The 13,234-nt window shown below is 31.1% G+C and overlaps 1 pseudogene; it reads right to left on the bottom strand.

The window, feature by feature from the left end:
* Positions 1 to 9,412: 9,412 nt before the first annotated feature.
* Positions 9,413 to 12,046, bottom strand: LOC115962511 (annotated as a pseudogene).
* Positions 12,047 to 13,234: the final 1,188 nt, after the last annotated feature.

The following is a 13,234-nucleotide window of genomic DNA, read 5'->3' as shown; positions in this document are numbered from 1 at the left end:
AGTAAAAAAAAAAGATATGGAGAAAGCTTATGATCGGTTGGAGTGGTGCTTCCTTGAGAAAGTCCTATATGGTTTTGGTTTTCCAAATATTTGGATTCAGTGGGTGATGCAATGTGTGACTACAACCTCATTTTCAATCTTAATTAATGGCAGCCCTTATAGCTTCTTCAAGCCTAAGAGAGGGTTGAGACAAGGTGATCCTCTCTCTCCTTTTCTATTTATCCTTATGGCTGAAGTTCTTGCTAGACTTATAGAGAGAGAAGCAGCAAATAACAAAATTATTGGATATAAACTAGCCCCTGACTTGATGCCAATCACCCACCTTCAATTTGCAGATGACTTGTTCATCTTTGCTTAAGCAGATAGGGAGAACATGGGGAGTATCAAAGCATGTTTAGACACTTACTCTAATTGGTCTGGTCAAAAGGTAAATTTCTTGAAACCAGTGATACTTTTCAACAAAAATGTGAACCAAGGAGTAAGATCTCAGTTGGCAAACTATATTGGAATTCAGAGGTCCAATAGAAAAGAAAAATACTTGGGCATTCCTATGACTTCAAGTAGAGACAAGAAAGCTGCTTCTGAGGAGATCATTGAAAAAGTGAGGCAAAGGTTGCAGGGTTGGAAGATGAAGACTCTTTCTCAGGTAGGTAGAACTACTCTAATTTCTTCCGTGGCTTCCTCTATTCCATCCTATCAAGCTTCATCTCTGCTCCTTCCAAAAAAAGTTTGTAATAAATTGGACGCCATGATCAAAAATTTCTAGTGGGGTTCTAAAGAGGAAAACAAAATGGGTAGTTGCCTCAAGAGCTGGGATTCGATATGTACCCCTAAAAGTGTTGGTGGGCTAGACATCAAGAAAACAGAAGATATGAACAAAGCCTTGGTGGCTAAAATGACTTGGGAGGTTGCAAGTAATGTTGATAAGATGTGGGTTAGAGTGTTCAAAAAGAAATATGTGAGAAGCAAAAAGTTTATGAGAATGTTTGTGCCAAAAGCAGCATCATGGTCTTCTCAAAGTATTTTTGCTGGTAGAGAAGTGATAAAAAAAAGGATTATGCCACAGGATAGGCAATGGATTGAACACTTGGATATGGGAAGACCCATGGATTCCAAATGAGCCTAATCTAATCCCTCAAGTTAAAAGTGGAGCTTCCTGTGAAGCTTATTTAGTGGATGACTTGATTGATCAGGACTCAAGACAATGGGATAAAGGTTTACTTTCAGATCTTTTTAAGCTAACTATAGTCAATAAAATCCTCAACATTCACCTCTCTCAACAATCAGTCAATAATCAAGTTTTTTGGTGCTTGAATCCCTCAGGTGAATTTTCTGTGAAATCGGCTTATAATGCTATTAGAACTCCCATCTCAACCTCTCATCCTATGATGCAAAGCAAGGATTGGAAGCAGTTGTGGAAGATGAAAATTCATGCTAGGCTCAAAAACTTGTTGTGGAAATTGGCTTGGGAAATCCTCCCTATAGCTTCTATTCTAAATAAAAGGTTTACCCTCCCATCAAATGAGTGCCATTTATGCGGCAAGGCTCCAGAAACTTTGGAGCATTTATTTTTGCAATGTGACTGGGCTGCTCAAGTTTAGCTCCTAGGCCTATGGCCGTTAAGGTTGAATACTTTGGATTCTATATCCATAGTAGATTGGGTGAAGATGATTGTCAACCCAAAATCATTTTTGGCACTAGACAATGAAGCTACAAAAGAGTTCCAATTATTTGCAACTATTATGTGTGACCAAGTATGGATGAGGAGAAACAAAGCTTACATGGATGGTATCAAAATAGCCCTAGTTGATCTTGCAAGGCAAGTGTATAAATCCTTTGAGGAACACAGGCAAGCTTGGAAGATTCATAGTAAAAATTCCTCTATGGACAAAACATGGGTCCCACCTCCACCAAGTTGGATAAAACTGAATTTTGATGTAGCAATTAGAGAAGGAAAAACATCTGTGGCAGTAATAGGAAGAGACCAAGAAGGTAACCTTGTTGCTGCATGGGCAGAGCAGCTATGTCTAGGTAGCCCATTATCTAGTGAGGCAAATGCAGCCTTGTTGGCCATTCAAAGAGTAGCAGATGCAGGTTTTAAGAATGTTGTGATTGAAGGAGATGCATGGAATGTTATTGAGCCCCTGAGAAATCAAGGGTCTGCGCCTCATTGGAGTATTAAGTATGTGGTGGAGGATACTTTGTATTTTGCTAAAGGTTTTGATAGTGTAAATTTTTCTTTTATTTTTAGGGAAGGTAATGAAGCAACTCATCTTTTAGTTAGATGGGCTGCCTTTTTGAACTGGAATGGGCCAATACTCATCTCTATTCTGTTGCCTCTGATTATTCAGACTTTGGATAAAGATAGCCACAGGCCCAATCTGGATTGTATATCTTTGTTCTGCAGTAAATAAAGTATTTATTCCAAAAAAACAAAAAAAAAACCCCTTTTTTTTAATATTTTCGGGCCAATTTAATTCACACACTGAAATTGGTGTCTATAAGTCTATAACAGGCCCCAAGAAAAAGTCGAAAACAGCCATAAATGGCCTAGCTAGACAAATAGATTAACGGGTTTATCTATGTAGTTTGGGCTTCTATTGTGTCAATGTCTTCAGGCCTACACTGACTAAATTTTGGGTATGGTTTTCACTTTCCAGTCCTAGGTCTAGCTACAACTACAGGGCCATTAATGAGAGATCGATTTCTCTATCAACAGTGGCCCTAGTCCTAACTCCTAGGGTCCTTGGACCATCCATTATTGGTTTCCTGCAATTCTCACGTACAAATGTTGCCTTAGGTATTGGTTTAAAAAGTAAAATTTTTTATTATTTAATTTATTTTTGTTATTATTTGTGGATTTTATTATATTTGTTGATACTATTTATAGGTTTTACTAGACTATTTCAATTATTTTTTAGTTTTATTTATAATATTTTTAGTAAAAAATTTTCAGTTTTAGCTAAATAAATTGTTCCCAAACAGACTCAAAGAATAAAAATTTAGGTATATAGTTCTTAAATTCAACAATGTAATTGTATTGATCGACGAATCACATAGTTAAATTTAATTGTTCTTAAAAGTGATAACATTGTAGTGATCAATACAACCATGCTTGAATTTAAGTTTGGCCCCAAAAACAAAATGACACATTTGTGGAAAGCTTTTTTTTTTTTGAGAAGAAGCATTTGTTGCAAGCTGTAAGTATACGATCTGGGTTTTTTTTTACAGGTTACTTTTCCTTTTCATTGAGCCAATTCGTATTTCTTTGGAATGCCTTGTTAAACTGACACAAAGAGCAAATTTCATGCTTGTAGATCCATTTCATGCTTCTCCAGTTAGACCGGAGGCTATGCTTAAAAGTTAAAACTGTTTTCCTCGTCATACTAGGAAATGTGTGAAAGCATTAACAAACCCTAGCCTTAGCTTATCTAATTTTATTTTATTTTTTTTATACTAAAATTACTGTAAAGAATATGTAAAATTATATATTCAACTATTTCACAACTTTTAAAATTTTTAATCAATATCATATTATATCATATTATATATAATAAAAGTTGGGCTTAGACGTCGTGGTTGCGCCAAGTGGCGGCACCAAATTGTAGAAATTTTCTTAAATTTTTAGATTTTAAGAATAGATATATACATATTTTTTAGATAAATATGACAAATCAGGTAATGAAAGAAAGTAGTATTTGATTTACAACTATAACAGTTTTGTCTATCTAAAATGTTATCAACAAACCCTAAAATCAAAAAATAGATATATATTTTTTTGCGCTTATCTTTTTCTCCTATAATTTCTAAGTTGATAAAAATTTTAACTTTTATGAATTATCAATAATTTTTACTCTCCTTTCCGTCTCCAAGTTTATCAACAACTTTAGATTAGATCATAAAGAATTATTTGATGGAGGCTTATCAACCTGAAATGCTAAAATCATATTTATCTCCAAGAATAATTCAATGAAGGCTAATCAATCTGAAATGTTAAAATCATAAATATCTCCAAATATTTCTAGAACTCTTCTATTGCTAGAATTATTCTAAAACTAGAAAACCAAGTTATCTATTTCTATTTAGAAAACTAACAGAGGCTTTTGCATTAGAAGTAGAAATCTATTTCGCCCAAGAGGAGCAAGAAGCACATTGCTTTTTCAAGCGGTCAAACCAACGAATCAATTGGGCCTCTTGGACACATGATACAGAACATCTTTCATGGCTTGCCATGGTTTCAATCTTAGAAAACAATCAGGTGGCACATGAACTTGCCTAGCTTCAGTCATCTATTATATGTATTTTGTTGCAGTTTTTTCAAAACCTTTTGTACTCTACCTAATCTTTTGAAGTTTGTGCATATATTGTTGATTTTTTTCTCTTGGTCACTTCTTTTATACTCTTTATATGGATCCCATGCAAGCATGCATAAAATTAAAGTTTAATTTTGTGGTTAGAAGCTTTAGATTTATTTTCTTTATGTGGTGCTCATTACAAGGAATTTTTTTTTTTTAATTCCAGCTATTAAATCAATTCTAAAAGTTTACCCTAATACTTTGACAATGTTTTAGATAGACACAAATTTTAATTGTTATTATCAACTTTTTTATATATGCACTATGAGGTCCTATAAAACATATCACAGATAGGGCACATCAGTGAAGATGCAAAGATGGTTGTAACAAGTTTGATAGATTAGAGTTTTCAACACACATTCTTGCACAATATTCACAACACTTGGATTGTTTTAGAGCTTAATTAAAAGATATAATAGATTGTATTGCCCATAATGTTAACTAGGAAGCTACTGCATTTATTTTAACGGTCTACTATTCTCTTTGTAGTTTAAGTTTTATTCTCTATTGTTTAGCATATTGTATCTCTTCGTAGTTAAAGCTTTATCATCCCTTTGAAAAAACTTATTTAGGTGAACTAGATAGCAAATATCATACTAAGCATTTTTTTTTTTTTTTTTTTTTTTTTTTTTTTTTTTTTGGTGCTACTTATTTTGTTTTGTTAATAATTACACAGAGAGTTTGAGATCAAATAATAGAGATTATTGTTCACAGGCCAAAAATGGCCTACTATTGAAAGGTATAACTTATTTTCAATGCTATATTTTCAATTGTGGATGAAAACTTATTACCAATGTCTTAACTCTTAGTTTTTCTCAACCAAAAAAAAAAAAACTTGAAGTATATATCTATATATATACACACACATCCTCTTTGTTTATTATAATTTTTTGCTAGGGTGAAAATCACTCAAGTTTTGGTGTCTTCTCCCATGTAAGTCTCTCTTCTTCAAATTCTTAAATGTTTATTAATTTAAATTGTTCTTAATTATTGAATTAATACTTCCACTTAAATATGCTTTCAATCATTTTTTGGATAGTTTTTAATTACTAAATTTAAGGTTTTTCCATTTAAATATTACTTGAGCCTTAAATTTTAGGTATCTCCTTTCATATTAGTTACAAGCTATCTACCATCTTCCATTCAATTATTATTATTATTATTATTATTATTATTATTATATATGCCTTTTATAATACATTAGTCTTACACAATATACATTCATTATATAACTTAAAAGTAAAATAATCATTTATTTTTATTATCTATTTTATAGTTTACATATGAATTTTGATTAAACCGTGCATCGCACGGGCATAATACTGGTATATATATATGATCGAAGCCTCTGAAGCTTCCACAATTTTCCACGTCATCACTATTTTCTTTTTGTTTTTATTTCAGATTCTTTTTCCACGTCAGTATTATTTAAAAAAAACAAAACAAAAATTCTGATTTTATATGATAGATATTAGAAGATCATATATAGATACGTATAGTAAGATTAATGCCACTTAGTCGGTTGCCATGAATTAAGAGTCCCATTAGGAATTGGATTTTATTGGAGTGGCGTGGAAGTCTCTAAACCATGTTTGTATGCAATGCAAACTCCTTCACAGTGAAGGAGGTGCCGACTTACTCTCCTATATATGTATAAACAAAAATTCTGATTTTATATGATAGATATTAGAAGATCATATATAGATATGTATAGTAAGATTAATGCCACTTAGCCGGTTGCCATGAATTAAAAGTCCCATTAGAAATTGGATTTTATTGGAGTGGTGTGGAAGTTTCTAAATCATGTTTGTATGCAATGCAAACTCTTTCACAGTGAAGGAGGTGTCGACTTACTCTCCTATATATGTATAAATCTATTTGTGTTACCGCAAACTATTCTTTTGTTACAAACACTTCTTTCTCAAGGTATGAAAATTTCTCTTCATAGCTTTCTCTCTTTAGTTTTTGTATTCTTTCTTTAATAGTAGTTTGTATATGGTCTGTGTTTGTGTTTGTTTTTCCTTTAATAGTACGTGTGAATATATTTCTTGGTACTCATGCAAAATCTTTAAAGATGCCTTCATATTCTATGTTTCCTTTTCATTTGCTATTTCTTGGCTTATATTATAGATTGTAATGTATATATTCATCAAACAATTTAGTTAATTGGTTTTTACATCCTTAAACATCACCCGTTCATGAATGGAGATTCCGTGCAATATACCACTAAGTTATTGTAGAGTGAAATTCTCTCATAACAATTTTGACATTTTGATTTTTTTTTTCCAACTTTTTTTATTCAAGGGTTTAGATTCAAAGTTACAGAAGCAACTTTCAATCCAAACCTTTCAAAAAAATTTCATAAAGTCATTTTTTTTTTTATTCTTAAGTAGAAAGGATAAGATTAAAAAAAATGTAAAACTATTTTATAAGCATGCTAATTACATGGAAACCTAATTCAATTAGGAGAGAAATTCAATGAGAATTAGGAGAAGAAGCTACAGGTCAAATGGAAACATAATTCAATTAGAATTAGGAGACATAAGTTACCACATAGAATAGAAACCTAAATTCAATTAAAATTAGTAGAGATAGAAGTTACCAAATAGAATAGAAATCTAATTCAATTGGAATCAACAGAGATAGCTAAGAACCTTGTATAATATAAAATCTATAATAGTGTTCCGTATTATATTTTAATATATTTATATTTGGTTTTGAAATTTGTTATTATTTTTTTAAAGTGTTCTAGATTCAAAAGATACGCTATAACCCTCTATTCCAAATGTTAGTTTTATTATTTTTATAGTTTTACTTAAACTAAGTGACATTTGAACATCGGTGGAATTTTCATAGTGAGGTTGTGTTTGAAATTGTAACTTTTAAATCAGTATGCTAGATTATGATACTTTTTCGATACTAATATTGTTTGGTTACTTAGCATAATAGTTAGAACTTAGAAGCTATATGGGCGTGGTCATAAGAATATGTTTTTTCTATTCTCTGCCCTGTACAACACTTCAATATATAACATTGGTTACACATTTTTGGATTGAATATTCACTTTAGGATTTTGATTATAATGAGAAGAATTTTGTATAACAAGTCGCCTTCTTTGAACTCTACCATTGGGCCCAAATATTGGAAAAAATATTTTTTATAGGACCTTTAATCCTTCCTTAACAATTGTAGTTGCTCTTGCTTGTGCTAAATTTTCCGACTTTGTAAATCAAATTGTTTTCTTCTAAAAGCCTGTGTTATTACCCTATCCATTAAATATCATTATCTTTGTTTTCACACTAAAAGTTTGTGTTCTGGTAAATTTATATCTTTGTGATGGGAAGTTTAATGAAAAGTTTTTAAAATCTCATATCCAATAACTTTCCCGTGCATCGCATGGGCTAACGACTAGTTTCAATTATTTCACAACTTCATAATTGCTATCTAAATCTTTTTTCTTTTCTTTTCTTTTTTTATTAATGTAATGTTGCTTTCATTTGCACTACCACCAAAGACCATTTTTATTAAGTGCTAATTACAATGTATTATATTATGACCTCAATAACTATGTTTTTTTTTTTTTTTTTAATTTATTTATCATTAGAGATATTGAATTCCGCTTTAGGTACAAATTGTAGTAACTATATTGTATGACTCCAATAATTTCACCCTATTTTTCCTGGCAAGACTAACTCCACGAAAATTGTCCTTATGCACAATTCATCAGAATTTTATTTTATTAAAATTAAGTACAAAAGAAACACAATTGCAAGAGAAAGTAGTTCATACATGTAACTCAACTGGTAAAAAAACCAGTTAGCTACCACCGCACACCCTTAGTGCGATGGTCACTTCATAAGTATAAATGCTTGTGGGGTATGGGGGTAAGGGCTAGGATTCAAGTCTCCAAGAAGAAGTTTCACACATATATACTTAAATTAAGTTAGAGTAAAATTTCTATCTTCTAAAAAAAAAAAAACCAGTTAGCTAAACTAGTAAGATCTCTAATAATTGAATAAAAGATCTAGTGTTCAATCCCCGCTTACACCAAAAACCATTGGTGTCTTAGTCTGATGATAAAAGAGTTACTATCAAAAACAGACACCATAGTTTACCTTCCACGTACACATTAGTACACATACCTAACATGTCTATAACTATTGCATAATATGTTGCAGTCAAAACGTTGAAACTTCTGTATTATCAAAGAAAAGTCCAGAAGGCTTAGAATCAGGCATCAAAGCCAACATCAAATAAAATAAAACAACAACAACAACAACTAGGGCTGTGCATGGGTCGGGTTGGGTCAGGTTGAGGGGATTTTTTGACCCAACCCACCATGGTGGGTCAAAAAAAACCCAACCCATCACATAAGTCCAATCCAACCCACATGGGTCGGGTTGGGTCGGGTAGAACCCATGGGTTTGAAAATTTTTATTATTATTATTAAATTGAGTAAAAAAAAATTAAAATATTAAAAAAACCTAAAGATTAGTATCAATGTAACTCTTTAAGGCAAACAACACTAATGACTAAACAACAATAGTAATTTATTAGGATTTGTGTGAACTAATTGGCTTTTATATAGGATAGGAAGAACTGACTATTTAAAAAAATTTATTAATTATATAATATATTTTATATATATTAAATTAGTATTAATATGAGGAATTAAGGAAATACTACTCTACAACTGTTTTTTTAATTATTAAATATATAATATATATTTATATATATATATATATAAAAGTTCCCTACAATTGATTTTTAAAAAATTATTAAATATAAATATATTTTAAATATATATTAAATATGAGTGGGTCGGGTTGGGTTTGGCGGGTTTATAATTTTATGACCCAGACCCAACCCAACCCGCCATAAAAATTTTTTTTGTAACCCAACCCAACCCAACCCACCAACCCTTAAAAACCGACCCAACCCGGCAGGTCGGGTCGAATCGGGTTTGGCGGGTCGGTGGGTTTTCTACACACCCCTAACAACAACAATCTTTAGCCTTATTCTGTCTCTGCCTTCCACGCACACGTTAGTACATGCAGTCAAAACGTTGAAACTTCTGTATTATCAAAGAAAAGTCCAGAAGGCTTAGAATCAGGCATCAAAGCCAACATCACAGGGCCTTTTGCAGCTTCTTCAGTAGTCAAGACCCCAGCGTTGTAATTCAAATCCGTTTTGGTAAATCCAGGACTAACTGCGTTAATGGCAACTGTGGGATACTTCTTTGCTAGAACCCTTGTGTACGCATTCAAAACTGTCTTGGAGACAGAATACGCTGAAAAATTATTACTAGGCCAACCTTTATCTTCTATCAAATTCTCCTTCACATCTTCTAAGAACTCTTCAACCACCTCATCCACTTTCTCTTCTGTGAGACCATCCACATCTCCTAGCTTCTTCTTTGCATTCTCATTTGAAATAAACTGAAATACAAACACAAATTTTCAATTTAAATATTTTTTCTTTTTTTCATCTTGGTCCAGAAAATTCTAGCACCATTCGTTTAATGCATGTCAAATACAGTTTCAAAGCACAAATAAAAACATGTTTATATCATCTAATTATCAAGAACAACCATAAAGTTTTCAAGTTATTGGGGAATTTACACACTAATTAGTGTATACTCCGTACACATTAAATCTAGAATTTCGTGCATAATTTTCACAATTTTTTTCCAATTATTTATAATAAAATGTGAATGATGACAGTGTGTACGGATCATGTACTCTAATGAATGTTTAATGATCATGACTTAAAATACTAAATCTACAACCAATTTTTTTTCCAAAATATTCATAATCTAATATTATAATAAATGTGAATAGTAAAACATCAACAATATCATAAATAAATAAAAATTATTATCCTTTTATCTTGTATTTAAAAAGTGACATTTCAGTTTGCTTGCAAGATTTAAATAATAAAATTGTGATATTCCTAACTAGTATTACTCTTTAAATTGTCACGTAATAATTTTATTAACCATGTGATTACAAAGGAATTGTGCCTCTTTTAAAAGTATCCTACGTATATGGTGTATACATCCAACCTCTTACAGCCTATAAGACCACAAACTGTGACGGATGTAATGTATATATCCAATACATAAGATACATTCTCTTTCTTCAGTGGTAGCATGTCTACTATGACATAACTAGAGGTAACTAGCTTCTTTGGATTAATAATATTTTACCTCAAGCTGTCCCAAGGTGGAGGAGATGTTTACTATTCTTGCTGATTTTGATAACTGAAGAAGTGGAATAAGTTCTTTGCTGAAATGCTTGATCCCATAATAATTTTTTTTGAAAGAGTTCACCGCAGATTCATAAGTTTGCTGTACAAATTTCTTAAAGGCTCAGGCATTTGGACCTGCAACCTGTTATCGCATACAGTGGTAAACGATCTTTCATACATGTCTAAGTTAAATTATTTGATTACTACTTTTAATTATTCATCTTGCCATGTTACTAAATTTTGGATTATGTCCTCAAATTTTGAAATACTGAAAAGATTATATATTACACTGAGAGACTCACATCATCAGGACCAAATTTTAAGTCTTTTGGATCCACTGAACCAACTGTGGTTAATCCATTAACTGCTGCGTTATTTACCTGCATAATAAGAGCAAAATTTCATCTAGTTAAATTGGGTTTTAATTTCGCCAATTAAGCTAGCAAAAAATAGATGGAAAAAAGAGAAAAATAATACATGGTTTATCTTTATTTAAAACTCTATATAGAAAAATAATTTAATTATAGTTGTCTTTTTCAAATCTCATAAATTATTATTTGTCTCAAAAGTTTAAATTGTTAAAAAATTATTGATTTAATCTTTTAATCTAAGCTGCCGTATGTGATAATTTTTTTTTTTAATTTTATTTAAATAAGAGAAGATGTGGAGACAAAAATAGCTTAACTAGAAATTCCTACTATGATGACAGTGATAAATTTTGAAACAATTAGCAATGTATTAGAATCAAAACACCATAATATAATGTATTATCTTTGTTAAAATCAAAATTTTGCTAATCCCAAATTCTAGGAAAATGGTTGCAACAAGTTAAAGAAGCAATTAAACAAAATCTACACGATCACATGCAAGTAGTAGTATATATAGAGTCAAGTTCAGAAGATGGGTAGAGAGTTGGATTAGCTAGGTACCAATATGTCAAGCTTCCCAAATTCGGTTTTGATGAAATTCACGAAAGCAAAAATGCTAACTGGGTCCGAGACATCAAGTTGATGAAAACTCAAATCGGAGTATCCAGCAGCCTTGAGTATATCAACAGCTTCAGTGCCCCTCTTCACATCTCTAGCAGTTAATATCACCTTGACTCCATTTGAAGCTAGCTGTTTGGATATTTCAAATCCTATCCCTTTGTTGGCTCCTGTTACGACTGCAATTCTGGGAAAGAGTTTGAAATAAATGCAAAAAAGAAGAAGGAAAGAATAATGAGGATCAAGGATGTCACTAGAATCTCTGGCTTATGTTCAATTAAGAGATTTAAGATTTAATCTCTGCCTACATCAGAAACTGACTGATGTTTTAATCTAATAATAATAACTATTATCAAGAGCGGATATCATAAACTGAAACTCTTTAAAAAACTAAAAATATTATAATTAAAGATCAAATTACCTCTTCGTTTCAGTATTCTTGGTTGTTTCAGCCATTTGTTATGAGCTTAGAGTATGTACCACCAATTAATGCAGAAGATGCCTTAATTAAATTTGTGGTTTGAAGTTGGTTTAAAAAAGTTAAAGCTAATTGGTATTTATAATTTTGGCTCATTGAATTGTCTCTTTCTCAGTCTTGCTAAACGTTTGCATACGTAAGCCATGACATTTTTTTCCATCTAATCCATTCTATTTCTACACGAACGCCATGATGACATCTATGATCTATATAATATTTAACTGTTCTTGACAATGAATTAATATTGACTAATACATCTTTTTGCTCCTCCCGATTGGAACAACATTAAACTTTAGTCTCAAATATATTATATATAGTTTCTCAAAAAATATATTTTTTATATATTGAACTCAGTCAAAGGAACATTTCTACATCATTTTTTTTTTTTTTTTGGGAAATAAAGATTGCAAAAAGGCTAACAGACAAGAACGGAAGAAAACTATAAAGAACAAAGATAGTGCTTAACAATAAAAGTTTCTTAAATATATATGTAAATAACCAAGAACTTGGTAGTTCAATTGGATGACACTTTTTGGTGTTTTAAAGAAGAAATTCAGGATTTAAATCTTAAATCCCCCAATTATCAAATTAGCAAAAACAAACTATAAGGTTAGTATATCACTATATTGTATTACAAATTTTATGAATACTTCAAATTTTATTATATAAAACTTACAAATTGATGTGTAGTCAATTACAAAAATAAATAATTCAAACATTCATTATAACTATTTATACATTCTTGATTATTCTATAGACAATTAATATGATTCAGTACATGTTCACACAACGCATTCACAACCCAAATCTTCACACAAAACCAAATTTAAGGTATTACAGAATTATTACGGTGTATGCATTTAGGGATTTTATGATGAAGAACTTTTGCTAAATGTTGTAACAAATGCACCATCGGAAGCTTTATCCACACTTGATTTGCTTCATCTTCCATTCTCCAATTCTACATCAAGCTTGAAACAACAAGCACATCAATAAATGTTAAGAAGGACATCACATGGTGTCAATTTTTGATATTTTTAAACATTAAGTAATATTTCCTTATTTTATATGGTTTTTACGGTCACATTCAAGCCAATTAGAATACTATGCGCAATTTAGGAATGTTATACATGCTGGTTGAGTCTTCTATGCCATATAAATATGCA

This window comes from Quercus lobata, chromosome 10 (assembly GCF_001633185.2).
Source record: "Quercus lobata isolate SW786 chromosome 10, ValleyOak3.0 Primary Assembly, whole genome shotgun sequence".
NCBI classification, from domain to species: domain Eukaryota; kingdom Viridiplantae; phylum Streptophyta; class Magnoliopsida; order Fagales; family Fagaceae; genus Quercus; species Quercus lobata.
The sequence above is the reverse complement of the archived record's forward strand: the minus strand, read 5'-3'. Positions and strand labels throughout refer to the sequence as shown.